We start from the raw sequence: 27001 nt of genomic DNA, 5'->3' as shown, positions 1-27001 counted from the left end.
TATATCTTCTCGAGCATGAAAATTAATGTCTCCGTATTGCCTTTTAATATTGAACTGCATTAATTCCTACAGTTTAGGTTGCTTTAAAATTAATTATGGGCTCGTAAAAAGTACATCGAAAAAATTCCACAGCTTTAATTAAGCATTTTTTGAAGCAAAAGTTCAAAGGGGGGGGGGGGAGATCGAAATACTTAGCACCATTTAAGAAAAAAAAAAAAAATTATTTTTACGTTTCTTTGAATCTAGATTTGTTTCTTTTATGAGTCGCGCAGGAAGTCGCCATATTGGTGAACTTAGACACGGTTTGCATGTCCCTCAAAGAAAAAGGGAGATATCACGTGATTCAAAAAGCCTCATTGAAGAAAACCCGGGCAGCGCCGGGTATTATAGCTAATAATATATATTTTACAAATGACGCAAATCAACTCGATGAGTCCAGTTGTAAGCGTGAAAAAATTTTGATGGTGTAAGAGAATATAATTTCTTCAAGAAAATGAAAACAGTAGAAACGCATAACTTTTTTTAAAATTTCATTACCGCGAATGGTTCTGTTAATTATTTTCATTGTTTAATAAAATTTGACATTTTTTTAATGTTCTAAAGTTTTGTTTACGTGCCGTCAATGTTTCCATACCATTTTTATTCTCGCTTCGTTTTATTTGAGGATATCAATCATGCCCCCCTCCTTTATCCTGTGCCGAGCCCCCACCTCCAAAGTAAATTTATAGTATAAAAAATAAATAGGATTCATCTCAGATCCCCACTGATCGAGCCTTGCCAGTATTCCCTGTAGGAGCAATGATCTCAATATTCAGTAACAATATCGCAATAAGCGATATCGTTAGGTTGGGGGAAAATTGTTGAATTGGATAGAATTATGGTCAAGTGATAGGTCACAACGAGTTATGGTGAACGGGGAATTCTCTTATTGCACAGGCGTCACAAGTGGAGTTCAAGGAAGTGTCCTTTTTTGGCTCCATACTTTTTTCACATTATATCTATCCATAAACTCGATCAGGGTATCGATGGGATTGCTAGCAAATTCGCAGATGACGTGAAGCTAATGGGGATAGTCGGGAATCAAAGCAATAGTGAGTTGCTCCATGCTAACTTAAACAGGATTGGAGCATGACGTTTAGCGTTAACAAATGCATGGTCGCTCATTTTGGTTCAAACCCCCCACGTTTCTCTTACGAGTTGAACGGTGTCTATCCCGGAAGCAACTAGGGTCACCGATTTGGGAATTCTCATTGAAGACCGGCTTCGGTTTTCTGAACATTTTTCAGCGGTGGTCAAAAAAGCCCATAGAATGCTCGGTTTTATTTTCAAAAATGTCTCTTCGCGTTCATGCTTAGTTCTAAAGTCATTCTTCTGCTTTTCAGAGGCTTAGTTCGTCCTGGACTGGAGCATGTTGTAAGGTTTTGGGGACCATACCTACAGAGGGATTTGGTTGAAGGGGTGCAGAGAAGAGCTACGTGTTCTTGTTGGCACACGGGGCTTGAGTTATGAAGGGACACCATTTTTTGAATATCATTACATTGGATGAACGCAGGTGTCGGGGTGATATGATCGAAGCGTTCAAAGTTTTCAACGGGATAGATAGGATGGACCATGAATTATTAAAATACCGTCAATCAACTGTTTTTACAAGGGAACACCAGTATCGATTGGTGAGGGACAATTCTAGATTGTGGTGTCAAGGAATTTTTTCTCTAACAGGGTTGTTAATAAATGGAATAGCTCACCCCCGGAAGTAGTAAATTCTAGCAGAATTGACACGTTTAAAAAAAGAAATACAATAAACATGTTGGGGTAAATCGAAAAGCTATCCATACTTAAAATAAGATAACGATAATTATTCTTTATGGGCATTGTATAATACTTTATCATGTGTATATATTTTTTCTAGTTTTTGTAATTGCATTTTTAATTGGGCTGCTGTATTTTAGAAATATATGACATCTATATTTGTTATTGGAATCTTTTTCTCAGCCAACTCATTGGGCATTTTGCCTGTTGTGGCATTGTATTGGCGCATGACACAGTTGACATGGTACAAAATGCAATGTTTGTCTTGCGAAAAAACGAACAGAACACGACCAGGCTCACTTTAACCAGGGTTTCTCAAAGTATTCGTCGCGGCTTCTAAAGGCGTCGCCATCCTTTGTCAGGAGTGTCGCGGCTGGAGATATTCACACACATTCGTGTGTATATTTATGCTTTGAAGTGGTTCTTTTATAAGTGAAAATATCTACTAAACTATTCTAGATAGCCGCGGATAGAGTAAGAATTGGGCAATGAATCAGCGAGTGAGAAAAGCTTGAGAACTACTGGCCTAAGCGTTATAAGTACAGTGTTGCGGACGGCACGGTTGTGTTGGAAAAATTCAGTCGCAAAACAGAAGAATGTAGGCCTGGGGGGTCGATCGCATTAGTTATGCATGGTTTCACACAAAATACGTGGATCCACTGAATTATTTTACTTTCAAAATAGGGTTACAATTAAAATTGCTTAAAACAGCATAAATTAGCATAGACTAAAATGTGGTTTTCAGTAGGGCTGGGAATAGATTAAAATTTTTATCATAATCGATTAATCGAATTTTAATCAAATAGTTTTGTGACCAAATTATACTAATATACATGCTATATAAAAAATATATTTTATTCATTTTACTCACCTATTCGGTAGATGTAAACAAATGTAGGAATAAGTTAAAAAGATTAAGGTGCCCGCTTCAACAATTTGATATGCTGCCTTTGATATTACTGCCTAAACCTGTAATTTCTTCATTTTGATCTAGTCGTTTTTTAAAAAATATCGTTATTTTTGGTTATTATTCACTGATTTCGAAACTACTTCCCGATTAGATTGTTGCTTGTTTTCCTAGAAACCCCTCTCGAATGGTACTTGTGAGGAGCATCAGCTGATGCTTCCGATAATACGAAAAACTACTATTCATACTGCAGACAATAAATTTTGGTAGTCTTTTAAATCTCCTTTGATATAGAATTTTCAGGGAAAACTGAAATCAGTTTTCATTGAATCTAATTTGATCAAAATATTGATATATTTTTAAATATGGTCACTTATCCAAAATGTTTTGTATAGAACATGATTTTTATGACATCTAATCGGTTTTTCAAAAAAATCGAGTTTATTCATAAACTTTTATTAAAAATTTTAATCGAATTCTAATAATAGCTATATAACGAAATCGCTGTTCACTATCTTGCTTTCTTTCTTAATGATTTCTCCGACATCACTAGGAGGCAAACCTGTTTTTTTATTCGGAGGTGGATGACAATGAGTCCACTCTCCATTAAGCTGGGTTTAAATTGGACCAACACAACAAGCGATACGATCCGCGACGTGACAAAATCGACGAGATTGGTTAAAAACCAGGAACCGGTATTGATTTCATGTTTTTATGCAATTCGAACGGATTCTTTAAGGCGCGGATTCTTTATTCTTTTATTAAAATACATTTTAGCGCGCGGATCATCTATAAGTAAGCATTCGCAATTGATTGTTCAGTAATTTTTACGGTGTTGCGAATAATTCTTGAGCTGTTTTGAACAGGAAATCGGTTTTTTTTTCAATGAACACAAAGGAAGTTTGTGTACCAACGAACGGATGAGAACCACTGCAGGGGGGTCGTATGTGTTCAAGATCGGCGCTCTTATGTATACGTACCTTTACGCGTCACGAATCATATTGCTTGTCGTATCGGTCCAGTGTGAGCCCGGCCTTATAAGTACTTTACTCAAAAAGAAATTTGAGAGTTTCGTTCATAACTGGCGTTGACATATTCAGCTCTCATGTTCAATGAATAAGCCAAACACATTGATAAATTGTATTAAAACACAAATTTTTCGATCTCTGAATGATTAATGTATAACACAGGCAGACTATATTTATGACTAAAACTTCAGTATTCGTTTTTAATAAAACAAAATTTAGCCATCTTCTTGACCTTATAGAGTATATGAAATGAGTTTCGAAAAACATTCATAACTAAGATTTGTTAGTTACAGGAAAGATATAGTACAATATTTGAGGATAGGTGTTTCTTTGAATATTGATCAAGTGCGAAGAGGCTATGACGAAAAATCCCTGGAGCAGTGGTTCCCAACATTTTTTTGGCCATGCCCCACCAAAGAATGTCTGAAATCCTGGTATCTTTCGTCAGGACCAAACTAGAACTGCAGTCAGGATGGCACACCCCCCCCCCCCCACTCACCAATGAAACTTCTTAATATCACTTTGGTTTTTACAGAACAAAAAAATCTTAAATTTTACCCCAATAACCTCACTTTTTGAATAACAAGAGAATTTAACTCCTATTCACGTTAAGGTATCCGACTACCTTACTTAGCACTTTTCTATAAATTGGTACTGTAGTGAACTTTCAATATAGTGTCTCAAAATAGTGAAAATAATAAAATTTGGACTACCTGTCATTTTCCTAAGAAAAAGTTACTTTTATGCCAAATTTTAAGCAAAATTCACGTAATATTTAGAACACGATTGCAAAAAATTTTATGAACGAAATTTTTTGTTACTTTTATAATATATTCAGCTAGTAGTGATGCAGGTCATGAAGCGAAATTTAAAGGATTGTGTTGCATCAAGGAAACGATTTTCTGGATATTATGCCGAGGTGAACGCGGAAAGAAAAGTCACCTGGTCTCCGCAGAGATTCGAACCCAGGCCTTCTTGCAAACTGAGCAAGCATGCTACCATCTACACCACTGGAGATGCGACCCTGCCTTCCTTATTTCACGCACTGTGGCGTGTGAGACACTGAAGCAGACGCATTAGTAGCCTCTCAACTTTCAGCAAATGACCCCAGATGGGACGATAGAGAGAGAGAGAGAGACGGCTTTTTTTTTATCAGCCCAAGATATAAAGAAAACATTTTCTTTTTATTGTGTGTGTAAGTTATACCCAAATCTGTTAATGTACGTGTGAGTTTCTTGAAGTTTCATTTAACATATCGTGTAATGAAACACTAATTAGACAAATGCATTTGATAGACCTTAGATTTTGGTTCATAACCTTAACAATATATGGCAAAGTATCAATAAAATTTTGTAATGATGCAATCGATAGATTTTTGAAAACCATGTTTCACCCTCAAGTAAAGTGTTGAAAAAAAAAAAGCATTCTTCGTAAAACGTATTTTAAGTTTTTATTCACAGATTACTTGATGTAAAAACGCAACACTAAGATGGGCGTGACTTCGGTTCTAAGCATCATATAAACCAGTGTTTCCAAAAGTGGGCGATGGAATGGTCCAGGGGAACGATAGAAGCTACGGATTTAACACAGGATCCTATGGGTTCACTTGAGTTGGGAGACGATGAGAAACAATTTCAGAAGGTTGCGATGGAATGAGAAGTTTGGGAAACTGGTATAAACAAAACAAGGCTTGTTTTAGAATCACAAGAAATGCTTCATAAAAAATGAAAATTAGAAAAATCCCGATTTTTTTAAATCTAAAATGACGTTTAAAACGTATTCGGATACCTTAAGGGAGGGGAGGCAAAAAAATTATTTATTCAGTCAAAAGCACCGAGTCACCAAGATATTGTTTAAAAAGTATAAATTGGAATCGAGAAAAATATAAAAATGAGATCTGAAAAGTTCCGAGTCAAATCGCCCCCTTGTGAGGCGTGAGGCCCACGTTGGGAATCACCGCTCTAGAGTGAAGATTTTTTTATTACATTAGGATAGAAAGTTGGATTTAAAAAAAATTACGCACAAAAGTCTTTGCTAGTACATTTTTAGCCAAGTCTCTTGTCTTTATTTATTAGGAAGACAACTCATGGTTGTCAGAAGGCAAACAAAACTCGGAAGCCAAAGTGATGAGCCTTCCGCTTTCCTTTCTCCGGTCACGTGACGATCACGTTCCTGGCCCTCGGCCACACTCTTCCGGAAGCGAAGCAAAACAAAACTAAATGAGTGTGTGCTGTCGGAAGCGGAAGTAAGCGCCACTCACAGACATAAATCCCCAACAATCACAAAGTGGGCTTTTTTCCCAAACAAGCGTCAGCGATGGGAATTTTTTGTATAGGCCTACCCAATCAGTGGTGTCGGAGCCGGTGTTGTTCGCGCAACCAGAATGTTTTGTAGCACACAAGTACCACCCACCCCAGAATTAATTCATAAATCGAAATTTCCTACATAACACTCAAGTCGAGCACCCACAGATATAAAATTTCCGATGCTCCTGTAATGAATATTTCAAATGTTTATTTTGAAATATTTTCACCATTCAAACTTCAACGCCATAAAAATTCGCCGAGACAACTGTACCAAATTGCACGCCATGCCATTCAAAAGAGAATGTACCTGCATTTAGCGAGGAGTCCGTTAAGAATAAAAATGCTCACTCACTAAATCCCATTTAAAAATAACAAATTGCGAAAATTGAGCGTTTATAGCAAGTACCTATAACATTTTATTATTTGACTATTATAGTCAAATATATATTATAGCTTGCAATTATTCAAAGATTTCCTATCAAATCTCATACAGCTAATATGTAAATATTAAATACATATACAGCAATTAAATATGAAATTTAAAAGTTATAAGTAGAGCCGGATTATATGCATTTGCATATTTTGGCTTTTTCCAGCATTAATGCATAAAATCAAAGAATTTTCAGAATAAGTGCATATTTAAGAAGCTCAATCACTTTTTCATAATTTTCCAAACGAACGTTGCTCTTTTTTTTCAAATATCAACTGTTTCAGTGTTAGTGTCAAAAATGTTCAATTCTTTTAGAAAGTCTTGCAATTCTTTTTTACTGTTAATTTCATTACTAATTGAAAATGCTTAAATAAAAAATATTTAGAAGTTATTTGCATATGTAGTATATGCATAAGTAAGGAGGTAAATGAATAATATGCACTAACAAATAGAAAATATGCATTTTAAAATTGATTTTTTTTAACGCATATTCTCATTTTTGGTACATATTTTCGAATTTTTAACTTTGTGTTTGTATTTGAAAAATCCTGAAAAAAAAAAAGGACACAACAGGCAAATTGCCTAACGAGGTGGCAGAAAAAAAAGACACCCATAAAAGATATGGATGTGTGTAAAGATATTATATATTTTGGCATTTTTAAGTGCATATTTTTTTTTCAAATCAAATCAATTTATTAATTAATATAAGGTTAATAAAAGTATTACATTTGATTAATGAAAACCACCAAGGAGACACCTAGGTGCCATACTGGTTGTTACAATGAAGTTAATTTATAAACACTAACAACTGACAATATAAAATATAATTACAGTGTTTAGTAATTTTGGAGGAGAAAAAAAAATATAAAATGAAAAAAATCAAAATATACTCACACATATATAATACATAAGTTATATATAAAATACAATTTAATGATGCAATGGGAAGGGGGTGCATTATTACTTATATAAAAAGAAATTGATAAATAAATCAACATGAGTTTATATAATAGGATTTGAAATAGTACAGCAGAGCTGACAACAAAAGGGAATTTTAAATGAGAAATTAACCATTTGAAGCGGGAAGTCAATCTGTAGCAAAAAAGGGAGTGCGAATTTGAGGACGAAATCAAAAGTAGTTTTCAATATTGACTATTTGAAATAAGTATTTTTTAAGAAGTTTTTCGAAAGACGAAAATGTGGATGGCTGTAAAAGTTCATTTGGAAGGCTATTATAAAATTTAGAAATGAGGAAGCTAAAATGTTTTTTGGAGAATATTTTTATGAACTGAAGGCAGAGTATATGAAATTATGCCTATTGGATGTTCGTGACGAATTCAAAGGTAAAGCGAACTGTTTTTTCTTGATTATAAGTATGAATCTAAAAAAATATAAATGCCATAAGGGTAAGATATTTAGGTGTAGAAAAAGTTCATTTGCAGGAGTGATGTAATTTCTCATCAAAATTCTAATAGCTTTTTTTTGTAAGAAAATTAAGGGAGCAATAGTGGTAAGATAATCACTACCCCAGAGTGGCAGACCATAAAGTAAGTGTGATTGGAACATTGAATGATAATACGTCAACAAAAAAAATTGTACACTCTGAAACCACATGCAAACCAATTTGTAAATAATGAAACAGTTTTGCTTTTAAATAATTACAATGCGAGAGCCATTTTAAATTTTGATCAATATAAATACCAAGGTATTTTATGGAGGATATTTGCTCTAGACGTTGACAGTTACATGAATTATTGATAGTACAAATTGGTTCATGCAAAATTATGTCATAGGCAATAGGTGGAATATTTTGTAATGAAAGGTTGAGAAATTTACTTTTGGAAACATTGATTAGGAGATGATTAGCAATGAACCAATTGCGAACTATTATTAGGTCATTATTTATATTGTTGATAAGTGTTGGGAGGTCATCTTCTGAATAAAGTATTACTTTATCATCAGCAAATGTGATGATTTTGCCTTTAATATTCAAATTACAGAGATCCATTGATAAAAATTATAAATAATAATGGTCCTAAATTAGATCCTTGTGGGACTCGTCTTATTATCTCCATATGGCATTACTTAAATAATTATTGCATTTGACTTTGAGTTCTGTTAGTAAGATAAGATTTGAGAAAATCGAAAGCATTGCCCCTTATTCCATAGGAATACAGTTTTGATAACAATATTTTATTATTTACACTGTCAAATGCTTTTCTTATGTATTTGTATTGCATTTCTGGATTGATCAATATTCCTGTAGACGTATTCAGAAAAGTTTAAAAGAGCAGATTCTGTGTTACTATTAGGGAGAAAACCATGCTGATTATTAGAAAAGAATTTATTGTTATTTAAAAAAGAATAAATCCCCACTGTCTTTAATTAGTGTTTCAATTAATTTCGAGATAGGTGATAATATTGAGATAGGCCTGTAGTTGCTAATGTTATTTGGGTTAGCGCTTTTAAAAATAGGAATAACAATAGCTTATTTAAGCGATTCAGAAAATTCTCCTCTTTCAATGTAATTATTAATTAGGTCTGCCAGTAGTTGAAACATACATTCAGGAAGACTGAGAATTTTTGTAGTTATAGTATTGTAATAAGAGGCATTGTCTTTGAGTGATTTTGTTGTTCTATGGATTTCAATTCTGTCAGTAGGAGCTAGAAAAATGGATTTATCACTGTGAGTAATGAATTGCTCAAAACTATCATTATGTTCATGATTTTGTTGTGAAATATTTATAAAGTGGTAATTAAAACTATTTGTTAGCAATTGAAAATTAGTGTATTAGTATCGGATGGCAGTGTATGATTTTTTGTTTTATCAGATTCAAGTATTGTGTTTATCAATTTCCAACGTTCGGATGGAGCCTTTAAGTCTTTATTTTAGCCTTTTTAAGTGCATATTTGCATATTTTTAGAGCATATTTTGCCACTTTTTAAGTGCATATAATCCGGGCTCTAGTTATAAGTAAAGCCGAGTCCATACCTATATTGCGCTACGTGGTTATGAGCTATGGAAAACAGGTTATGGAGGGGTGGTTATGCGAAAATGACCATTAAAATAGCCCGCGCTCTGCTAGTCTCACATCTCAAAAATAGTTTTCCGCGGCTTGAAACATAGTGCTGCGGCTGTGGATCCGGCTGAGTTATCTTATAAAATTCTTATGCGCAGTGCACAATGCCTTATTGGTGCGCAAAGCTTCATTCGAATGTATTGAAGTATTACTTTCCAAATACACAGGATGATGTGCCTCAAGTCTCTTGGCTGCAAATTACTGGCAAAGCGTTGATTCTAAAGGCATGCTTCTAATTAGAAAAGTATCCAAATAACGAAGACCTCAGATATGTCATTCATATTGCAAGTTGTATAGGTATTAAAAAAAATATATAAAGACATCCTCTGTAAAAAAACGCAATTAGAAAGTTTGGTGCCCTGTCTCTTCTGAGGCCAAAAAAATCCACGTTTTGGAGTGCTATATTCGCCGAGATATTTCAAAACCACTTAAATGAACGGACAAGCTTATTATGCTGTTCTTTTCGGCGATTTTTTAAATTTAAATAACTCGGCGCATACTGCATTTATAAACATGGGTTTTTTGTTGGGCTTAGATGTTACGGTGCTCGTAACAAGATATGCCTTGTGGCCACAATTTTCCCCAAACATTTAGTTATCCCAGGTTCTACCTACCATATAGCACCCGATCGAAACACTGAAGAAATCAATGACAACTCAAATTAAAATACATGAATATTTTAGTCTGCTGCACTTGCTAGACAGAACAAGATATAGAAAGAATTTTTATGACATTCCCGTAACAATGACGCAAATGTGATAACCACAAGTGTCCTCCATTCCGCTATTCTAGCGAGGGTGCTAGGCGGAAGGATACGAATGGTTTCCATAATAACCATTACATGTAGTTTTTTTTTTCATATATATTCATTTATTTTATTTATTTTTTTAAATATAAATATAACCAGCGAGAGCCAGTCACCCAAAACAAGACCGAAGTTGATCCTTAGCTAAGACTCTCCAGACAATCCCTCATTTAAACTAATCCCACATTACTCACCAAAGTAGGTTTAGGGTGAGACGACTCGACCTGGGAGTTATACAAATACATTTATATACAAATATATATGTGTATTTCTCTTTCCTTCATGTATTTCATGTCCACAACACACGTGCGTACTCATATTGTCGTATTTACGTTGCTCACCGAATAAGGTGCTAAGCGAGATGGTACGGGTGATCCCTAATTGTATATTACAATAGTGTGATCCCCCACACAATATTTTTATTTTGTATATTTTCATCAAATCCACCGGAGCGAGTGAACTCAACCCAATAAAACTGATGCTGGCTTCTAGTCCGACAGTTATCAAACCCATTTGCTCACCAATAAGGTATTAAGCGAGATGACTCGCTTCGATGGATATGAAGTTGGATGGATATGAAGTGGGTATATACCGTGGGTTGCTCGAACCAAAATGAGCAACCATGCAATTATCAACGTTAAACGTCATGCTCCATTCATTTGCCCATGCTGCAATCCTGTTTAAGTTGGTCTGCATCAACTCCCTATCGCTTTGATTCCCGATTACCCCCTATTAGCTTCATGTCATCTGCGAATTTGCTAACAATCCCATCGATACCCTGATCGAGTTTATAGACAAAAAATGAAAAAAGTATGGGGGCAAGGACACTTCCTTGAGGAACTCCACTTGTGACGACTGTCCAACCAGAGGATTCCCCGTTCACCATAACTCGTTGCAACCTATCTCTTAACCACGATTCTATCCAATTCAGCAAGCTGCCCCCAATCCCATGTAAACGCTTCAAGAGTTTACCATGTTGGACCCGATCGAATGCCTTCTGGAAATCAAGGTAAACATCTACATTTTTGCTCTTACCCAAAGCCTTAGTCACGTGATCATAGAAGCAAAGGAGGTTAGTTACACATGACTTCCTGCAGTAAGGTTTCAGCCTTTTGAAAAAAATTGCTGTTGCGGATTATGAAATTGATATTTATTGATACTTTTTTGAGGTTATACTGTACTTACAGAATGCCCTTGAAATAGCTTGAACACATTTGCAACCTTCCTCTAAATTCACTAGCTGTCCCTCATCTCGCCACGAATCGATGGGAAAAAAAACCCGGTTTTGTTATGGACTGTATGTGCAAAGGAATTATTCCGCTCTTAAGCAGAGTGCATAGTTGACCAATACGACAAAGCGATACGATCCGCGACCCGAATAAAATTGATATAGATTGGTTAAAAACATGGAATCAATACCGGTTTCATGCTTTTAATCAACCCTTCACGATTTTGTGCGCGTCGTGGATCGTATCGGTCCAGTGTGCTGTGCACCCTGCTTCAGTGATAAAGAGTACAACAATTTCGTGGATTACTTACTCTCCTTTCGGATGAAAATGGGTTAAATTACATGGAAACGCATTCGACAAAATCTAGAATCTGAATTTTATTGCGATTCACGCGAGATCTATTTTCATAACAGGTAATTTTATTGCTCTCTCCCAGTGATGTTTGGAAAGATTAAATAAAACGTCCCACACATTCTGGAGCTCTATTCAGAGTGATTCCCTTAGCTTGAAATAGCACGAGTCAAGACAACTGTCTCTCCCACAGACATTCTTTCCCCCCCCCCTTATTTTAGTAGTTCGATTTTTTTTGTATAGGGATTTTTTTAACGCATAGAAGACGTGCATCATTGAAGAGTTTTCATATAGCTCTCTCTCTAATAGAGTTTGTGTGGTGCATCACGCATAAAAAATAAGTCTTTTTCGGCTCGAGTTTAGACCACACACGAAACATGGCTCATAATTTGTTCTATTTTTGACAACATTAACAGTAAAGATGCTGGAAAACACCCATTCGTAAATATTAAAATTTTAACACTTACTGCATAACGCCCCTTTCACACGGAGCGGATCCGGAAGAAGTTTTAAAAATTGGAATATACTGAGCCTTAGAAGAGTTGATCCACTTTGCCCAAGAATATTTAGAAGACACCAACGAATAAGGCAAATACACAAAAAATAATAAAAGTCCTAATGCATTTCAACACCAATGGGTGCCGTCTTCAGAGGAAAAATTTTTAACCACTAGTTTCGCTGACCGAGTTTCCCATTTGGGTTGAATACCAAATCGTTGCTCAGCGGAAGAAGTACGTCTGTTCACTTCAAACGTCGTGGCCAGAATGAAGCTGTGAGCCTGCATGAGATACTAATGCAGCGTCCTGATTGGACCTTTGCGGAATAGTGCTATCCGATTGGTCCATTCGAATTTTCTTGTAATTCCCGCTCAAAATGAATTTAAGCCATGGTGTTGCGATCGGGGGTGTAGATTTATTATCGTTCACTAGTATATTTTTGAAGGCCCGAATATATGTGCCTCCGTAGAAATCTAGATCAACTGTGGACTTGACTTTGTGAAAAACTCTCGCTTCTTGAAATTTGAATTTGTGGCCTTCTTGCCAACAGTGAGCGGCGATGGTCGATTTTTCACATTCCTGATTCTTAACACAGCGAGCGTGTTCATTTAATCTTGCTTTTATGGGTCTCCTTGTCTGTCCTATATAACCAAGAGAGCAATCACCACATGGAATGTAATAAATGCCCCATTGTTTATTCTGCGGTATAACATCTTTTAGAAACCAAAGTTTTTAGTGGGCACATCTATGGTTGTTAGATCAAACTTTTTAAGAATCGGTTTGATCTTCAGTGAGAGTATTGGGTCGTAGGGTATGACTACACTTTCTCTGAGTGGTCTCTCTGTAATATTTTCTAGAGTGGTTCCTCGTGCCGGTTTCAAGAATTTTCTACTTAATTCGTCAACGATCTTGGTGTTGAACCCCCTGCCTATCGCAATTGCTCTGATGGTTTCAAGTTCATGGTCTAAAGTGTTCCGATCTGAACAGATGTTAAATGCTCTCGCTACATAGGTGCGAAAAGACGAAAGTTTCTGTTGCATAGGATGGCAAGATCTGAAATGAGGTGGTAATGAGACTGCGAAAGGCTTACGATAGACCGAGGTTTGGAACTGTGATTTCTGTTTCGTTACTAATACGTCCAAGAAAGAGAGTTCATTGTTAGTTTCGAATTCGGCTGTGAACTGAACATGAGGGTCTATGTCATTCATAACGAGTAACAATTGTTCCAAGTCATCTTTAGAGCCGTCCCAAAGCACAAAAGTATCGTCCACGTATCTTCGATAAAATAAGGGCACAACGTTCAATAGCTTATTCTCAACAACAAAATTACAAGAAAAAACAGGGAATTACAAGAAAATTCGAATGGACCAATCGGATAGCACTATTCCGCAAAGGTCCAATCAGAACGCTGCATTAGTATCTCATGCAGGCTCACGGCTTCATTCTGACTACGACGTTTGAAGTGAACAGACGTACTTCTTCCGCTGAGCAACGATTTGGTATTCAACCCAAATGGGAAACTCGGTCAGCGAAACTAGTGGTTAAAAATTTTTCCTCTGAAGACGGCACCCATTGGTGTTGAAATGCATTAGGACTTTTATTATTTTTTGTGTATTTGCCTTATTCGTTGGTGTCTTATATACTGAGCCTTTCAGACGAGCCGAAATTTCTCCACACCTAGGAAATGTTCATGCGGGTCCGGACGTCATCCGCATGTGTCAAAACCTAAGTGCGGGCTCCGCATCCGCACATAGAAGTTTAGACAATTGGGTAAGGCTCCTTTCACAAGGAGCGGATCCGTATACCCTTTCACACGAGTACTAAAAGATGCGGGTGTTTCGCCCGCATCTTTAGTTTGCGAAAAAATAGTTTTTATGCACGAATTCCAATTTTTGTAATTATTTTTCTCCTTCACCTTTGATTCAGTGCCCATAGGCAGGGAATGCCTAGAGGCATTTTTTGGTGGTTTAATCTAGAGCCCCATAGAATATAAGTATAAAGATGCCTTCATTCCGATCCTCACAAGTAGTCGATGGGAGAAAATGTCTTAAAATATATTCAAAAGATTTTGAAAAAAAATTGTCTTTTCGGAAAAATATGAAAGAAAAATTCCAAAAACATCCAATGTTCGAAAAATCAAATCCAAAAACATCCAAAACATTCGATGTTCCAAAAAAAAAATTCAGGAGATAAAGAATTTGCAAGTAGAAAAAAAGGGGAGAGGTGGAGACTTTCAAAATGTCTGTGCTTAGAAATATTCACATCACAATTGTGTCTTAGGCCGGGATTACACTATAAAAGTTTTATCAAAGTTCGTTTATAAAACTTGAAAAATGCAACAAATAGGCCGATCAGTTAAGTTCGGTCGAATGGAACAGATGTGTTTATTGGTTACATTTTTCAAGTTTTATAAAAGAATTTTTATCATAGTTTAGCATAGTATTTTTATCAAAGTTTTGTAGTGTAATACCAACCTTAGGCCGGGATTGCACTATAAAAGTTTTGTAAAAGCTCTTTGATAATTGTGAAAAACGTGTTTGTGAAAAATAATTGATAAAACGTGAAAAATTCAACCAAAAAGATCACCGGTTGCATTTGCTTGAATGCAACCGATGCGCCTATTGGTTAAATTTTTCAACTTTTACAAAAGCTCTTGTATAAAACTTTATAGTATGATCCCGGCCTCAAGTCCGGATTACACTACAAAAATTTTATAATTCTTTTAAAAAAAGCAACTAATAAATTTATCGGTTGCATTTGCTCGAATGCAACCGATAAATTTATTAGTTGCTTTTTTCAAGTTTTATAAAATAACTTTCATAAACCTTTTATAGTGAAATCCCCTCCTTAGATTAGTCACTTCTGAAATATAAATGGTGTTTTTAAGGGTATTTATGGCTAAATAATTAAAAAAATTCCGTGCAAAATTCCGTTAAAAAGTAGCCAAAGATGCGGACGAATTCGCTCCGCGTCCGCATCGTGTGAATAGCTCCGAATAAACCTATTGTCAAAACTTCTATGTGCGGATGCGGAGCCCGTACTTAGGTTTTGACACGTGCGGAGACTACGTCCAGACCCGCATGAACATTTTCTAGGTGCGGAGATATTTCGGCTCGTGTGAAAGGCTCAGTATATTCCAATTGTTAAAACTTCATCCGCTCCGTGTGAAAGGCCTCTTATTCGGAGCTATTCACACGATGCGGAGCGAATTCGTCTTTGGATACTTTTTAAAGATGATTTTTCACGGAATTTTTTTAATTATTTGCCATAAATACCATTAAAAACACCACATGAAGGTCCCTGCTTTAATAACTTTTAAATTTAATTAAAAAATTTAATTTTTTTCTTTTTTAAGTATTTGAAATTAATTAAAAAATATAAATATTTGAAATTATTTAAAAAATATAAATATTTGAAATTATTTAAAAAATATAAATATTTGAAATTATATTTTATTATTTTTTTAAATTTTTAATCTTTTAATTTTTTTAAACTTTAAAAAAAATACTTTTATTAAACAATGTTATCCACGTACGGCGTTCACTCATTAAGACGATTGAAGGCCCTAAGCACTTGAATAGTTTTGGTGCCCCCCTACAAGTATATTTTACTCGATATTCAGTCTATAAACTGAAAAAAAAATGAAATTTTATTACTTCAGAAGTGACTTATCTAAGGATGCGACTTCACTCTAAAAAGGTTTATGAAAGTTTTTATAAAACTATAAAAAGCAACCAATAAATTTATTGGTTGCTTTTGCGCAATGTCTTTCATATTTTTCCGAAAAGACAATATACTTTCAAAAGATTTTGAAAAAATAATCTAAGATATTTTCTTCCATCGACTACTTGTGAGGATCGGAATGAAGGCATCTTTATACCCATATTCTATGGGGCTCTAGATTAAACCACCAAAGAATGATTCAGTGCCTAGAGGCAAAGGTGAAGGAGAAAAATAATTACAAAAATTGAAATTCGTGCATAAAAACTATTTTTTCGCAAACTAAAGATGCGGGTGTTTCACCCGTATCTGTTTAGTCACCCGTTTAGTGCTCGTGTGAAAGGGTATGCGGATCCGCATCCGCTCCGTGTGAAAGGGCCCCAAGATTTTAATGTCTAGAAATCAGATATCTACTCAATTAAGTATTACGGTAGCAAACTCATTCTTGTGACAGTGCAATAGCGATAAAATTTAAGAGTCAAAAAGATGAAATTTTGGCTTGTAGATGATACGGGAATCGGGTTGTGTGTATAATGCTGTGTACCAGAATCTCATTTTCACATCTCACGTTTATAATCCTCATTCGGGCCGAAACTAGAAATGAAATTACTACTTCACCAAACACCAACTCTGGCCATATCGCTATATTGCAATTTACTGCCATTAGTGAGATGGGTTGAAAGTGAAGGTGCTGTGTATCGGTGGTCGCCTCGAGTTCGTTTGGGAAAATATCTTATTTATATCCTCTCTTGGGTTCGAACCCGGGACCCTGACAACAACCTTCACGACGGTAGACGAGCATCTTACCACCATGCCACTCGGGCACAGAAATGAAATTACTGTCACCCGAGGCCAGTGCCCATTTCGGCGCTCCATTCCCGTAACGGAAAAACAGTAAACTCCGCGTCCTTCATGATCCAACGCACGCGGTATCAGATTCCGTTACCCTCCCCAAGTTGAATCCTCATCTCATTTATTCTAGTTTACATTTTGATTGGTCATTTGATCATTTTTGCAGCACCACGGTTATTTTCTGCACACGAGGGGTAATCAGACCGGGACCTACAATTTATTGTCGATTCCGAACGGCAGCCTTTTTTTTTAATTCTCACCGAGAAGTTAGTGCGGTAATCTCTCGATATGGGACTTTATGCGGTAGCAATCTGTGTGTGGTTATGTCACCGTTTCTGTTGTACCCGTGTCAGGGAAGTTTCTGACAAGGACGAACCAAATATCGAACTCGACATCTCTAAACATCCTTTGGTACTTTAGACGAATATCTTATCGACCTGCGCTACCACGCCCCATTTTGATTGGTAGATGGAATTTAAATATAAAATAATCACCTTTTTTCCTTAATAGGTAAATAAGAAAAAACAAATATGACAAACAAATATATCCATATGATAAACAAATGAATTTACAATTTTTTTGATCAATGAAAATAGGCCCATATCACTTCGGTGTTAAAATGATATAAACTATGCTATAAATTGGAATAACATTTCATGAAATAATGATTGATAACTAAGAGCAGGGCAGGACAAATCTCAGGCGACAGGTCGTCATGGCGACAAACTGTTGGTATTGGCACCTAAAATTTTCTTTGTGTAGTTTGGCATTCTGCCTTTTGTGTCCTTGTATTGTTACTAAATTGCAGGATGAGAGCAGCATAAAATGCTTGGAATTGATAGTAGCATGTCTGCCAACATAGAGGAGGGTCGTCATGCCCTGAAAAAGTCAAAAGCATTATTTTGGACCTTTCTCTCCGGGTAAAATTTTTTTTGGCGCTTTTGCGATTTGTCCAGCCCTGACTAAGAGCAAAGTATACGAAAGAGCGAGAGAAAAAAACAAAGATATGGTAGAAGCTCATGATGCATTCGGATTCATTTCGAAAAACATCGTTCAACTGTCAAGAACAAAAGCTCAAGCCCTAACTGTTTGTTAAAAGATGACAATAAGGATACATTACAATTACAAGCAACAAAAGATTTGTTAGAGAAATAATATCCAAAGATATTATTTCAAACGGACATCGAGATGATATACCAAAAATGAACAATACTAGGAAGCAATGGCTACAAAACAATGAGGAATAAAGTATATATATGCAGGAATGAAACAGACAGGCACAATTAAGCATCAGAACAAGAAGATTTAGACAAAATAGTAAACTTTTTCCTACGAAATTTCTGGAACTCATATGCTGTTCAACAAATGTCTTGAATATCAAATTGTCAAAAGCCATTTTGAGAAAGGAAAAATCTTGCTCTTCACAAAATCTGTGTTTTTCAAGCCTCAGCCACACATTTATACCGAAAAATATTCCACAAAGGTGCCTATAATAATTAGTTGGCCGTTTTTTGTTTTTCCAGTTAGTAATCATATATAAATAGTTAATTATAATATAGCAATGGGTTGTTTACAAGGTTGGGTTTTACCGGTAAATACCTAGTTTTTATCGGTAAAACCCAACCTTGTATACAGTAGTAGGTTGGTGTGACATTTTCCGTTAAAGGGTAAAATTTTCCTTTCGGTTTCCGCATTAGACAGGTTCCATTTAATCCAGGTTTTGTAATGTGTATTTGGCATTGAAATCACGGGACCAAGATTTTGTTTTCGTTGAAAACAGGTTTCCGCTTAATACAGGTTCCGTTAGAAACAGGTTTTGCTGTATATACACAAGGTTTTTATAATATATAATTAGTCTATGTATTGATAACTGATATGCAGAGTAACGGTTTTTCTATTAACTAATGATTAATAGTTATTTAAATAATTATCATAAAAAATTTAAATAAACTTAAGCCTTAACCCATTAACGACGACAGATTTTTTTTAAAACAAAAATAATGAGTGGAACCACTTCCACCATTTATTGGCAAAGAAAAAACTTAAAATTTAGAATGGCAAATTTTCTTACCAACCGGCGTTAATAAGTTAATTAAAAAGAAAATAAGAATTGTAGAAACAGAACTGTTGTAACACGACTGATATTTGGGTCTTCATCAGCAGCACACTTTGAATTAAGTTGATGTATGAAAAACTATTTCTATTTCTTTGATAGTCTTAATATGTATAAATTCTAGTAACTTATATTTTGTACAATATATTTAAACGTACTACAGTGAAAAGCCTATATGATACTCAAAGGGACCAAAGAAACAGATATAAAGGAGTTAGTGCTAATATACTCCATTTATAACGACATGAATTAGGACCAGAGAATAATATCGATATAGAGGAAATCGTTATAAAAGATTATTGTATATTTTTTTAGTACAGAGCAGGGCTGAGGACAAAAAGAAATTTTAGGCGCCAAAAAATTTTTTCCACAGAGAAAAAGTCCAAAGCAAGCCTCTTTTGACTTTTTCAGAGCATAGCGATTCTCTTTCATTTTGGCAAATATGGTGTTACAGGGTGATCAGTGAATAAGCCCTTATTTCAAAATTAAATATCTCTACAACAAAGATCAATAGAATTATGCGGTAAACGGTACGTTTATTAGCAAAACTGTAAGAATGTTGTACAGAAATTTCGAAAATTTAGTTTTTTTTTAAATTTTTTAAAATTAAAAAAAAAAGAAACTGGAGATTTTGGGGTTCCGAAAATCCTCATTTGTGTGAAGAGAAACCACTGCATTCGCCTAAAGTTACTGCATGGGCTGCGGTATGCGCCATGTGTGCTGACAAATTGTTCCAAAATTGTAACGTAACGTTCAGTAGTAATCGTTTCTCGCACGAAGAAGGGGCCGATAATGCCTCTGGCGCATACCGCAGCCCATGGAGTAACTTTTGGAAGACGCAGTGGTTTCTCTTCACACAAATGAGGATTTTCGGAACCCCAAAATCTCCAGTTTTTTTTTTTTTTTAAATTTTAAAAAAAAACTAAATTTTCGAAATTTCTGTACAACATTCTTACAGTTTTGCTAATATACGTACCGTTTACCGCATAATTCTATTGATCTTTGTTGTAGAGATATTTAATTTTGAAATGAGGGCTTATTCGCTGATCACCCTGTAAGTATACTGAGAATTTCATGTTGGCCCTTCTCGATGTTTCATGTTCAAATCACACCAGTAAAATTTCGGAATTGGTATAAAAAAATGCAATGACTGGAGGGGGGGGGGGGGTTAATTACGCCACCTTAAAAAAAACCGTTTCTTCTCTACTGTAAAGTAACATAACGCTTTAAATAAGGTAACTATTTGGTTTTAGTTTCTTACCAATGCACAAATTCGTTTAAAAACTTAAATGGGTTTTAACGTTATTTAAAAAGGAATTTTCAAAACCTCACAGTGGCGTGATTACCCTGGTACCATGCCAACACACCCATCGGTGTACGCAGTATCAACCTTTTGGAGGGGGCACAAAAGGTTTGGGGGCACATAATTTCCTGAGTTATGCTACCATCCTTCAAAAAGCATACAAATTAACACAAATTGATTGAAATACTGTATAAAATATATTTGCTTTCGATATTTTAATTTCTCAGAAACATCGTTTTCCATAATTTTGGTAGGCTTGAGGGGTGGACACACCATCGGGGTCATGCCACTAACATGGTGGTATTGCCTCGGTGCGGTGTCATTACCCTAGTGGGACAATATGGCGGACGATCCTAATTTATGACTAGTGAAGACGCTTAGGGGCCATTCAAGTATTACGTAAGCAGATTTTCAGCCATTTTTTACCCTCTTCCCCCCTTGTCAGAAAAATTTCGTCAGCAGCTTAAAATATTTCATATCTTCAAAAACGGGTGGTTGATGACATAAGCAACCTTCAAACCCCCCTCCCCTCTTGTCAAAATCCAGCAAATCCGAACCCCCCCCCCTCGATGCTGACGTAATACTTGAATGACCCCTTACACATAATGACAAATGTAGCTGAATGCGTACACACACTAATTGCGACTATAAATTAACAAAGAAAGACGCTTAGGTCGGGATTACGCTGCAGTTTTAGAAAGTACTTTTATAAAACTTGAAAAAACAATGCAACCAATAAGCTTATTGGTTTTTTTTTTCAAGTTTTGTAAAAGATTTATGATCAAACTTTTATAGTGTAATCTCGGCCTCAACTCGATTTATATATAAAGCATGGGCCACACAATAAAAGTATAAAAGATCTTTTACAAAAATTGAAAAAACCACCAATAAGCCTATTAGTTACATTCGAGTGAATGTAACCAATTAAGAGGTTATTTTATTATCGGTTACTTAATTAACCGATTAAGTAACCGATACGCTTATTGGTTGCATTTTTCAAGTTTTGTAAAAGAACTTGAATAAAACTTTCATAATATATTCCCATCCTAAGTCAGAAATTAGAACGAAACAGTAAAAAATGATATTTCCCGCAATAGCAAACACTATTCTAGTCAGAACATTAACGATATTGAGACAGTTTCTCCTGTTAGAGGCCGTTCAAGTATTACGTAAGCAAATTTTTAGCTATTTTTTACCCCCTTCCCAGCAAAATTTCGTCATCACTACCTCCTAACGTAAGGCGACTTGATAAGGACCCTTATTCTAGTGGCTATATCCTAACGCATATTGCTGGGATCAGAAACGTACGCGGGAAGGGGTCATAGGGGGCTCGTGCACCTCCCTCCCCCAGACGAAAAAAAAATATTTTTTAATGCAAAAAATATTTTTTAAAAATTAAAATTTCGAAAGAGAAAATATCCTTATATGTTATTATAATCAATTTCTGTTGATTTCAATGCTATTTGAAGGGAAGAACTCAAAATTTCTCTTTAAAAAATTCATTGTGACCCACCCTTTAAGCCATATATGGTAAACCCTTGACCCGTAGACCAAATGAGGCCCTGAAGGTTATCTGCGGTGGCTTGCCCCCACTCAAACCCAATTTTGTAAAAATGAAATAAGTGGCACATTTTTACAGATCGCTTAAATGACCCGTGACACAATTCCAGAGCATTTAAGTGGCACATTTTCAGATCACTGAGGTAGGCCTCAAAGATCACTTTAACATTCAAAGATTACCTAATTAACCCGCGACAGTTACAGAACACTTAAACGATCCGTGGCACATTTAGAGATCACTTGACTGACATGTGGCACATTTAGAGATCACTTGATTGACATGTGGCACATTTTTAGAGCACTTAAGCCGCCCCCAGTGTGGTTCTACATGTCACTCAGGTTACCCACGGAACATTCTCAGATTACTTAAGTGATCCACAGCATAATTACGGATCACTTGAGTGATGCGTTGCACAGTTCCAGAGCGCTTAACCGGTCCGGAAACATTTCCAGAGTACTTGAAGGATCCGTGAAACATTTATAGATCACTTTAAGTAGCTCTGTAGGGGACTTATCGATGGGGGAAATGTAAGTTCAGGTGCCCAATAACTATCGAAAGATTTTTTCCCGTTTTTGGAGCACCAAATAAGATGCCATTAAGAAAATTTCGTATCTTCATAAAGGGTGGTTGATTACGTAAGCATCATCCAAACTCCCCTCCCCCTTGTCATCAAAAGTCCATCGATGCTGACATAATACTTGAATGACCCCTTACTCACTAGAGAGTAGAACTAACACGACCTTCCCACCGGTTTAATTTTTCTGTTCACATAGCACGGCGCTATTTCCCCGGTCTCCCCAACGTCCGAAACATGCCAATAAATGTGCTGTAGCTTTTTGTATCTCATTGTAATAGTCACTTTACCAAGATTTAAATTGCTTAGATTTAGCTCTTTTTATTCCCATGTCATTTCAGGTTAAAGGAACTTTCCTATGCACCCTGTGTATTGTTGTTAATGCACCAACCTCTGCTTCAATGGTTCAGAGTTCACTCGACCATTTTTGTCACACCATGGCTATTTTCTGCGCGCAGAACCCTTTAGGTGGTTTTTAAAATTTCCCTGATCCGCATTATAACTGTCACAGTGGAAATACGACACAAAACTTTCTAGAAATTGCCACCTATATTTTCAAGAATATTTTTTCCCGATCTCGTGAGCTGATAAATGTGTTCCAACACGAAATAATAAAATAAGGACGGAAAAACTATCGTTTTGTTATTTATGCTATAAGCATAATCGTATACAAAAACCTGGAAGAGAATGAAAAACATCTTTTCTCTCCCCTTCTGTTATCAGACTTTGAACAGAAGCTGACTCTGCCCACTGGCAGTTGATTAACAGGACGGGGGAAGGAAAACATGTTATTAGGAGAAGAAAACTTACAACGGTATCGGGGGGCTTGGGGTTCCCCAGATGAGAGTTTTAAGAACCCGAGATATATCGGGATTGCCACTGTAAGGTTAAAACCGGGACTTACAGTTTATAGCTAATTCCGAAAAAGGGAACGTTCTGCAATTTTTTCTTTTTTTCTCTCGAGAGAGGTTGGTGCACTCACCACTCAGTGTGGGAACTTCCTTCGGTAGCAATGTGATGTGCGGTCGTCTCAGCGTTGCTTCCGACACACATCTGTGATATAAAATATTCTGACAAGGACTGAACGGATATACTACTCGCTATACTCCCCTTGATATCCTGTCGTAGGCGAGTGTCGTATCAACTTGGGCTACCATACACGGCAAGGGCTTAAATTGAATATGTGGACCCCGCTAGTAAGAGCGACAGGGTATATTCAACGGTTTAGAGCAGTATTCCCCAAAGTAGGCAATATCGTCCCCTGCAGACGATGGAATGGTCTGAGGGGGAGGAGCGGTAGAAGCTACGAATATAACATAGGATCCTACAGGTTGTTTGGAGGGTGTGGTGAAAAAAGAATGTCTGAAAAAAGGGGCGATGGAAAAATATTTCTCCCTAGACATCGTTAAAATCAGGTCCAATTTATGCACCTTCTCAGTGTAAAAAATTAATTCGTACAAGAAAAAGTAGTAGAGGAACCTTTCATGTCTCATTGCCACTTTTATGCAACTCTGACGTTGTTGGATGACGGAAACAAAAATAAGCGCAGTTGAAAATGACAATCGTGAGATTTTGGAAAACTGATTTAAAAACATTCAAAAATTTTTGTTCATACGTATTCGAACGAAAAGTTTCACATGTGGAGCTTCAGAAATTTCAAGAATAATTACTAGATGTCCCCTCTACTAAAGTCGACTGGCAAAAATAAGATCAAAACTAGCGATAAGAGATTTTGTCAAACTGATTTAAAAACATTCAAAAATTTTTGTTCATACGTATTCGAACGAAAAGTTTCACATGTGGAGCTTCAGAAATTTCAAGAATAATTACTAGATGTCCCCTCTACTAAAGTCGACTGGCAAAAATAAGATCAAAACTAGCGATAAGAGATTTTGTCGACATATTTAATACAAAATATTAAAAATGTCCTTACCCTTTAATGACGATTAATCAATTCAATAGTAATAGTCAAAATAGTTCAAAAATTTAGAGTTTATCGTCATGTTTTTTGAGGGGGGGGACTTACCTGCAATTGTGTACGAAGTTTCTTATTTTGTATCAGACTTATTTTAACTTTATACTACTTTCGGACTGTTAGGGGCTATGATCTGGGAAATTTACGCCCAAATCTGTGCGTCTTTGGAGGTTTAATAACGCGTAGGTATCTAACAAGCGAGAGAAGCGTCGGTTATCATTTGTTCGAAGGGCGTAAATTTCAATTCGTTTTATAGTTGTACTGTATTCAAAGAAATGTTATTCAGCAGAATGCAAGCAAACTTAACTTTTGATAAAAAATTTGAGATTATTAAAGAATATAAAATAAAGTCACATCCGCATTTTTTCACAATCTCCCCAGACATGTATACTAAAAGTTACACAATTCAAAGTACGGTCATTTCTGGGATGAAATTTAAAAAAAAAACTTTAATGGGAACTACTATATTTAAATGGGGCAATGGGCTGAACATATTGCAAGACGACAGGATAGATGGACCACAACTATTCTGGATTGGTACCCCCGTGGTGTTAAATGTCAAAAGCATCAGACGGTAAAATGGAAAACTTTTTAGGAGACCTTCACACCATAATAACCTTTGCGAAAAGTTTTTAATCCTTTATCCCAAAAATTCCTATTTTTTTTTAGTTATTTCACTTGAAAAGTAGGAGGCCGATATGGTTTAATTCAAAAAAAAATCTCATTCCATTACTCCATCTATCTAGATGGATCATAATCATATCAGTATGTCCAACAATTTTCGGCAGCCATAAATTATAATTTGAATTAATAAACTTCCGGCAATTACAAAGTAGTAAAGGAAACGGTATGGAAAACATTTATTAGTAAAAAAAGGAATAATATGCCTCTATCTCTGGAATGAGGTAAAAGCATTCATGAAAAAAAATCAGCTTTATAACGGTAAAAGAATCGAGACCATTTCTATCAAATATTTTACACACGTTTTGTTCAAACATATTTTTCTCACCATATCTTTCCTCATAGAATTATTGAATAGGTACTTGACAAATTTGATGAAATGCTTGTATAATTGGAAATATATACAGTGATGCCTTGCTATTCGACATTGCTCAACTCGACGCTCGAATTTCCCGAGGTTGTACATGAAATTGCCGGATGATATTTCTTATTAACCATTTCTTGTTAGGGATATGAGAGTTCATTCCTGTTAATTTCCAATTTTTAAAGAAATTTAAAATAAATGCATCCAAATTAATCCATTTTGATTATGAAATCCACAATCATTCAAAAAGTTTTTAGTGGTATGAAAATTATGATGAAAAAAAGCATCGCTCTATTTAAATAGCAAAACAGCATCTCTCAATACTGAAAGTATGACTTTTTGTATGACATGATATCGCTCTCCACTTGTTAACCCATTTGCATCATAAGCGCACATATGCGCGGAATTTCCCTGGCCATTATCACCAAAGCGCATATATGCGCGCTAGTTTTTATGCATAAGAACAAAACACTAGACTACTATCATACTGTATAAAACTATAAAAATAATTTGAAAAATTAAATTTAAACATATATCTTCATTGAACAAAGTAACATTATAAATTCTTTGTGTACGCCATTTTTTTCGCTTTTTTCATTTTGAAATATTTCTAACTTTATACAATAAAAAAATTTTGGTGATATGGGCCAATTTTCCACTTTTTCGAATGATGCAATCGGGTTAATGAAAGATATACAGAAAACTGGATGTTGTGAAGATATTTATTTTGTGAGATTGATTTTTTACGGATGGAAAAAACACTTTTTCCTTCCTTAAAAAAACATCTCACAAAATAAATATCTTCACATCATCCAGTTTTCTGTATAACTTTTATGACTTTTTGCTTTCTCAAGATTTTCAAAAAAAAAAAAAAAAAAGAAAGTAGGGAAACTATTTCGAATCAAAACAAAAAAAAAGAATCTGCCAGACGTGGATATCCTAGACGTGCCAGCAGCCACGAGGAAAAGAAATTGCACAGATAAAAGTCTATCATACATGAAAACTTAATCACATAACGGATCCGATTCCGATCTCACACGCATCTTAACATTTTACTAGAAACGCACTCATAACTTTCCAAGAACTTCAAAAGAAAAAGCCTTCAAATACATTATATTCACCTTCCTCAGCAGTCAATGTCTTCTCCAGTTTCCTCTAGTATACGGGGTGAATGACCCGTCAATGCGGAGACTAGTTTTCGATGGTCTAACCCCCTCACACACAAACAAACTTAAAAAATAGAATACAGGGAAAAAAATAAGATACTGAATTTCGAGGATAAAGTTTATTTGGACATTTCTCAGTTTATTTCCGATTAAGCGTATTTAATATGAACAAGGTGGGACAAATCTATCTAGATGGATCATAATCATATCAGTATGTCCAGCAATTTTCAAAAATTATAATTTGAATTAA

General features: G+C 35.6%; 1 protein-coding gene across 5 annotated transcripts in view; it reads right to left on the bottom strand.

The window, feature by feature from the left end:
- Ndae1 (Na[+]-driven anion exchanger 1) overlaps positions 1-27001 on the bottom strand; it is a 338918-nt gene that overhangs the window by 245814 nt on the left and 66103 nt on the right. The window lies entirely within an intron of this gene.

This window comes from Pholcus phalangioides, unplaced genomic scaffold (genome assembly GCF_987345545.1).
Source record: "Pholcus phalangioides strain wild (caught in Gottingen) unplaced genomic scaffold, Ppha-v1.0 ptg000029l_1, whole genome shotgun sequence".
In the NCBI taxonomy this organism is placed as follows: domain Eukaryota; kingdom Metazoa; phylum Arthropoda; class Arachnida; order Araneae; family Pholcidae; genus Pholcus; species Pholcus phalangioides.
This window is presented reverse-complemented; position numbering and strand designations above follow the sequence as displayed.